The 6365-nt window shown below is 40.3% G+C and overlaps 1 protein-coding gene across 5 annotated transcripts in view; it reads right to left on the bottom strand.

Annotated features, from left to right (window-relative positions):
- Window positions 1-6365, bottom strand: part of NOVA1 (neuro-oncological ventral antigen 1) — a 210745-nt gene that overhangs the window by 124198 nt on the left and 80182 nt on the right. The window lies entirely within an intron of this gene.

The following is a 6365-nucleotide window of genomic DNA, read 5'->3' as shown; positions in this document are numbered from 1 at the left end:
TTTAAAGAACTGTTTTTTGGATAATTTATTATGTACTCAAAAGAAATTCTCTCAATATGCTAAAAAATGAGAGATTAAATAAAGTCTTTTGGCAACATTAATTGAGGAAATGAATCAAAATATGTTAAGTAAATATAACAAATTTGAGAAATGTTAAATATGAGAATATATTTTTTAATTCTCTAAAGTGGCTGGAGTTTATTAATGACTAACATGGTTCTGTTTTTCATCAATTACTAAATTCCAAAAGTACAACAAATTTGGATCAGTTGCTTTCCTGAGTATTCAGTCATTCTTACAATTTCAAAGCTGATGTTGCTTGGAAACCTGCATAAACACTCCATTTCTTTTTAAAGAATAAAAAGCTCCCTGGTACATTTTTTTTTTAAACTGAGAGAAACTATAAAAGTAGACCAAATGTACTTTCATTTACTTAAAAGCTCTAGCACTATTTATAAAATGCTTAAAGAAATAAAAATAATTTTAGCACTCAAATTTGTTAATTTAAATATTTGAAAATATGAACATATATTTATTTACTGACTTTATTAGCACATAAACCAGAGAGAGGGGTTACTATTAGATTCCTTTGTAATTAGCTATATTGTATTTGAAACTCACACTAATACTGGATACCAAATTACATGTTTAAGTTTTGCCTTGGATTTAGAATCAAGGGTATAAAAACTAAAAGCATTATTTTTCAACAATACCTACCAACTTAGGTGATCTAAAATAATTTATGGTCCAATCTCCTTTTAAGGCAATGTGTTCTGAAAAATGCATGGAAACCAGAGATTTCTGTGTTATTATAGAAAATCGGAGACATATCAGCTACGTGAAAATCCTCCCGTCCCCCCAAATGGGGCTACACCAGATGCAGAGTTTTTATCAGAACTTGTACGTCTTGGGAGCTTCGGTACTCTGGAGTTTCTGAGGATGTCTGAGTCTAGCTCACAGAAGAATTACCTAAGTTAAGGTCTAATGGGGTACACTGGGCCAAAGCAGCTGTTTAAAACTAAGTATGGAAAAGGGAACTGCTTATTGGGTGAAGCCATGACTTCAAAGCTATGGGAGTCAGTGGGCTGGCCACATGGTCTAAGGCCTGGTAGTGGAGACAATTAGATGACCCAGTTCCAGTTTTCATGGAGATGAACATTACGGCTGCAGATTGTAGAAGATTCACACTTTCTGTTGATGACCCATTTGTATGCCCATGACACTGTACCCTTTGAGGATGAACATAAATAGAATCAACAAGCTGATCAGACCCACACTCTTAGGTAAGGACCACAGTCACTTGGATATATCATTGCACAGGACATGATAACCTATCTCCAATGCAGGATAGGGCCAAAGCAAAAAACAAAGCTTAGTGATTCTCCAGCACATGAAGGTTAAGGATGTGCCCTTGACTGCCAACTACACAGTCAAGTAGCAAAGGGAACCCTGAGGCATTGTGGCCAGGGGTACCAGACCTGTTTAGTCCAGTCAAGTAGACTATACGTGACCTCTTAAGGACTTACAATGCCCACTAGGCACGGACAGCACTGGACACCTTCATGAGTTGTCTATTGCCATTTCCATCCACACAGTAGAAGCAGGCCATACTATTCAAGGACACCTAGATAGACTATTTTACATATGCAGATTCCCCCAATACACCCAATAGCACAACAGTGCCACCTTTATAGCAAAACTACTCAGCAGTGGGCAGATACTTGAGCATCCACTAGACGTTTATGTCTCCTACCATCTTCAGTCCAGAGGTCCCAATGAAAGATGGAATGTACTCTCAAAGGAGAAACTGAAAAAGGTAACTAGAGAGTTGAGGCTTCACTCCCAGTGGAACACACACTTAAGAAAGGCAGTCTGGGTTCTAAATGTGGCAATTCCCCAAAAGGGTACCTCCCATCTATACAGAATGTTTAATTATGAGGTTTGGGAGGGAGGAAGAAGGCCCAGACTTGCTATAAAAGATCCATGGCACATAAGTAATCTTTCTCACACCACTTCCTTATATACCTATCCTGGAAAATCAGGCTACTGGAATTTTCCAGTAATAAAGAACTGGAGGATGGAGGCAGAAACTTTTAACCTGTTGATTCTTTTGCTGTCCTGTCATGCTTGATAGGATTTAGGTAGTAACAGATAACGATGATAATGATTATGAATATTAGGTCACAGCTCCTAAGGTATTTCTGATGTGGTCTACACATCAAGGAGCAAAAGATGTTCTAAGATGGTAAAATGTATGTAAGGAAGAAACTGCTGAGCCACATGTGAGCCACAAGTCCAGATCACATGGTGTGGAAAAGACAGAGAGAGGATTAGAAAAAGGGTGAAATGATTGCTTCAGGGACTGATTCACATGGCTGTGGAAGGAGAACCACCACCCTGGCTGTGGAAAATAGATCATTTTCAACATCAATGCACCGGGGTAGGGAAAGGAAATATTAATCTCTCAACTCTTATTAAAACAGCCAATATAACCCAGACTACCACTTTCAACTTAACTGTTGATCAATGAAGAATCTTCATCTATGGACTCTTAGAAACCTCCCAAACACTGCTGACTCCAGGAGTGAACAGGCCACAGAACAAGATTAACTTTCCAGACCTGGTATGGTTCCCTTCATCCTAATCCTATTATTGTTGGTACCCTGTGGTCTCCCTCTGCTACTTAAGGGAAGAGAAACTCTTCTGTGTATATTTCACAGATTAAAGCTGATTATTCTAAACTCGCTAGCCCAAGTGGTGATGAAAAGTCCAGGAAGCTCTGGACTTCCTACTGGCCAGTTGAAGTGAGGCATGTGTCACTGTCAATACCTCTTACTGCACATAGATTAATAACGTAAGTGTCTTGGCTCTGGATGAGGAGCCTGGCTAAGGTCTACTCAACAAGTGTACTTGATCACTCTACTAGCAGGCACATTTCCTCTCTGCCCCTATGAGTACAATTAAATGCAGTATCTGATGAAGTTGTTATATGTACTCTTGAGAATTGTTAGCTGGATAGATGAAAGGTAGGGTGTTGGAACTGCAGGGGAATGGCTCTGTCACAGTGCCCTGGCAAAGTATACTTATAGGCCACACAGGCAATGGCTTTAAATGCACCTAATTTGCATCTTGGGCAGAGCATGATGGCTGAATAGAAACTTCCAGCAATAGTCTCTCCACAGGAGCACCTAATTCAACAACTATCGATGTAAGCAAGTACCTTCAGAAGAACCAAAAATCAGGTGAGTGATCACACTACCTGGTTTTAACATTATATCAAGCAAAGAGGTGCTGAAAAGGGCAGAAAAGACAGTCTTGTAGTGCCTACACCACCCCTCCCCCATTCCCCAGCACCAGTGTGCTGGGTGGAGAGAGAATCTGTATGCCCTGAGGAGGGAGAGTGAAGTGATGGTGGGGTTTTGCACTGAAACTCAGGGCTGCCTTGGCACAGAAGAACACAGCAGAGGGCAGAATTCTGCCAGTGCCCACAGAGGGAGCATTTTGACCAACCGGGCCAGAGGGAAATCCTCTGCCCCAAAGCCCTATTTCCCACTAGCTGCACCACTGGCAGGAAAAGAGCAGCCTGGACTAAATTTGTAGAGCAGTCAGGCTACAAAGGCTGCAATCCTTGGGCAATTCCTGTGGCTGTGCTGTGTTAGAGCTAGTGGATTTGGGGTACATGTGACCCAGTGACACATCAGTGCTGCGGCCAAGCTGGTGCCCGTGTAACCACTCCTCCAACTACAGGCAGAGCAGCTCAGGGGAAGTCTTCTTCTACTTGAGGAAAGGAAAGGGAAGAGCTCAGAGGACTTTGTTTTGCAATTTGGGTACCAGCTCAGACACAGTAAAATAAAGTGCCATGCAGACTCCTGAGTCCAGACCTTAGTTCCTGGCTGGAATTTCTGGACCCTGAGCCAGAAAGAAACAAGCTGCCTTGCAGGCAAGGACCCAGCACTGGCAGGATTCACCACCTGCTGACTAAAGAGCCTTTGGGCTTCGAATAAACATCAGAGGTAGCCAGGCAACAGTCACAACTGGCTTTGGATGAGACTGGGCTGGCTTCAGATATGACCTGGCACTGATAGTCACAAAGGAGTACCCACCTCATTCCTCCCCCAACTCCAGCAGCCCAGAACAGAGAGTGAGGGAAGAGAGTGAAAAACTTTGCCTGGTAATACAGGGAATTTTCTTGTGTCTTATCCAAGCTCACCAAGATAGTACCACCAGGAGTCTGGAAGAGTCACAACATTACTGGGTTTGGGGCATCCCCAATGCTGATACAACTACAGTGACCAGAGACTTAGACCACAACACTTAATTCCACTTGAGTATCTGGAAAGCCTTCTCAAGAAGGATGAGTTCAAACAATCCCAGACTGTAAAGGTTAAAATAAATACTTAACTCTTCAATGCCCAGACATCAACGAACATCCACAAGGATCAAGAACATCCACGAAGACATGACCTCACCAAACGAACTAAATAAGGTACCAGTGACCAATCCCAGAATGATGGAGATCGGTGACCTTTCAGACAAAGAATTCGAAATAGCTGTCTTGAAGAAGCTCAATGAACTTCAAGATAACATAGAGAAGGAATTCAAAAGCCTATCAGAGAAATTTAACAAAGAGACTGAAATAATAACAAAAAAAAAATCAAACAGAAATTCTAGAGCTTAAGAATTCAACTGACAAACTGAGAAATGCACCAGAGTCTCCCGACAGCAGAATTGACCAAGCAGAAGAGAGAATTACTGAGTTTGAAGACAGGAAATTTGAAAATACACAGTCAGAAGAGAAAAAAGAAAAAGAATAAATAAGAATGAAGCATGCCCGCAAGATTTAGCAAATAGCCTCAAAAGAGCAAATCTAAGAGTTACTGGCCTTAAAGAGGAAATAGAGAGATTGGGTAGAAAGTTTATTCAAAGAAATAATAACAGAGAACTTTCCAAACCTAGTGAACAATATCAATATTCAGGTACAAGAAGGTCACAGAACACCAAGAAGATTTAACCCAAACAAGGCTACCTAGGGGCTTAATAATAATCAAGCTCCCAAAGGTCATGGATAAAGAAAAAGTCCTAAGAGAAGGAAGAAAAAATAAAAAAATAACACATAAAGAGCTCCAGTATGTCTGGCAGCAGACTTCTCAGTAGAAACCTTACAGGCCAGTAGGGAGTGGCATGACCTATTCAACATGATGAAGGAAAAAACCCTTAACCCTAGAATATTATATCCTCCAAAAATATCCTTCAAACATGAAGGAGAAATAAAGACTTTCTCAGACAAACAAAAGCTGAGGGATTTCATCAACACCAGACCTGTCCTACAATAAATGCCAGAAGGAGTTCTTTGATCTGAAAGAAAATGACCTTCATCAACAGTAAGAAATCTTCTGAAGGTGTACAACTCACTAGTACGAGTAAGGACACAAATACAGAATACTCTATGGCTGTAACTGCTGCCTGGAAGAACGCACTGTGATCCTTCTGCGCCATGAGAGATCTGCGCCATGAGAGAATGGGAAGACTATCATGAGGCAGTTTCTCACAGTCTCCCAGGTTCTAATGAGGTATGTAGCTTCTTGCCTGACTCTTCCCAACCTTCAACCCCTCAGGGTATAGCTGCAGATTATAAAAACATTTAGTTATAATCTAGAATTGGCTCCTTAGCAATGGGTTATCCCATAACTCATACTGCAGCCATCCAGCCTCTTTTGTTATCATGTTGTCCTTTTATAAAGAATGTGGGACAAGGATCTGGAGATGTGATACCTTTAACATGTCTTCCTTTTGCTGTGTGAAATAATAAGCTGCCTGAATCTAAAAGTGGCTCATTTTATCTTTACCAGCCGATTCTGTCAGTCAGGCTTGGCCTTGCTCTTGTCTGCCTGCTGCATGCTTGAAAAATAAATTATGGTATATTCATTGTATTAAATACAACGGTAAAAACGAATGAATAAGGTTATCAACACAGAAAGATTTATCAGACATTCTGTCAGGATAAAAAAGCAAGAAGAATATGTTCGTTTAGGCTTACACAAAAAAATACCTACAAATGTGTAACGTGTTTATATGTGTATGTGTGTATATGTACGTGTATGTGTGTATATATATCTCAGTATAAATGTTTAGAAAATTATCTGAAAGCAAACAGATCAAACCTGTAATAGTTATCTCTGGGGGAAGACTGGTGGAGTAGGTAAAAAGGTACTTTCACTGTATTCTATAACTATAGTTTTTGAAATTAAAAAAAATACCCATAAATTACCCATGAAAGTAAAATAGATGACTAAAAGAATTTTTAAAAGATTGCTTCGTACTATTTATTTATTGGAACCCATTAACGATTAAGTTCCTTATACATT

This window comes from Propithecus coquereli, unplaced genomic scaffold (assembly GCF_000956105.1).
Source record: "Propithecus coquereli isolate 6110/MARCELLA unplaced genomic scaffold, Pcoq_1.0 Scaffold261, whole genome shotgun sequence".
In the NCBI taxonomy this organism is placed as follows: domain Eukaryota; kingdom Metazoa; phylum Chordata; class Mammalia; order Primates; family Indriidae; genus Propithecus; species Propithecus coquereli.
The sequence above is the reverse complement of the archived record's forward strand: the minus strand, read 5'-3'. Positions and strand labels throughout refer to the sequence as shown.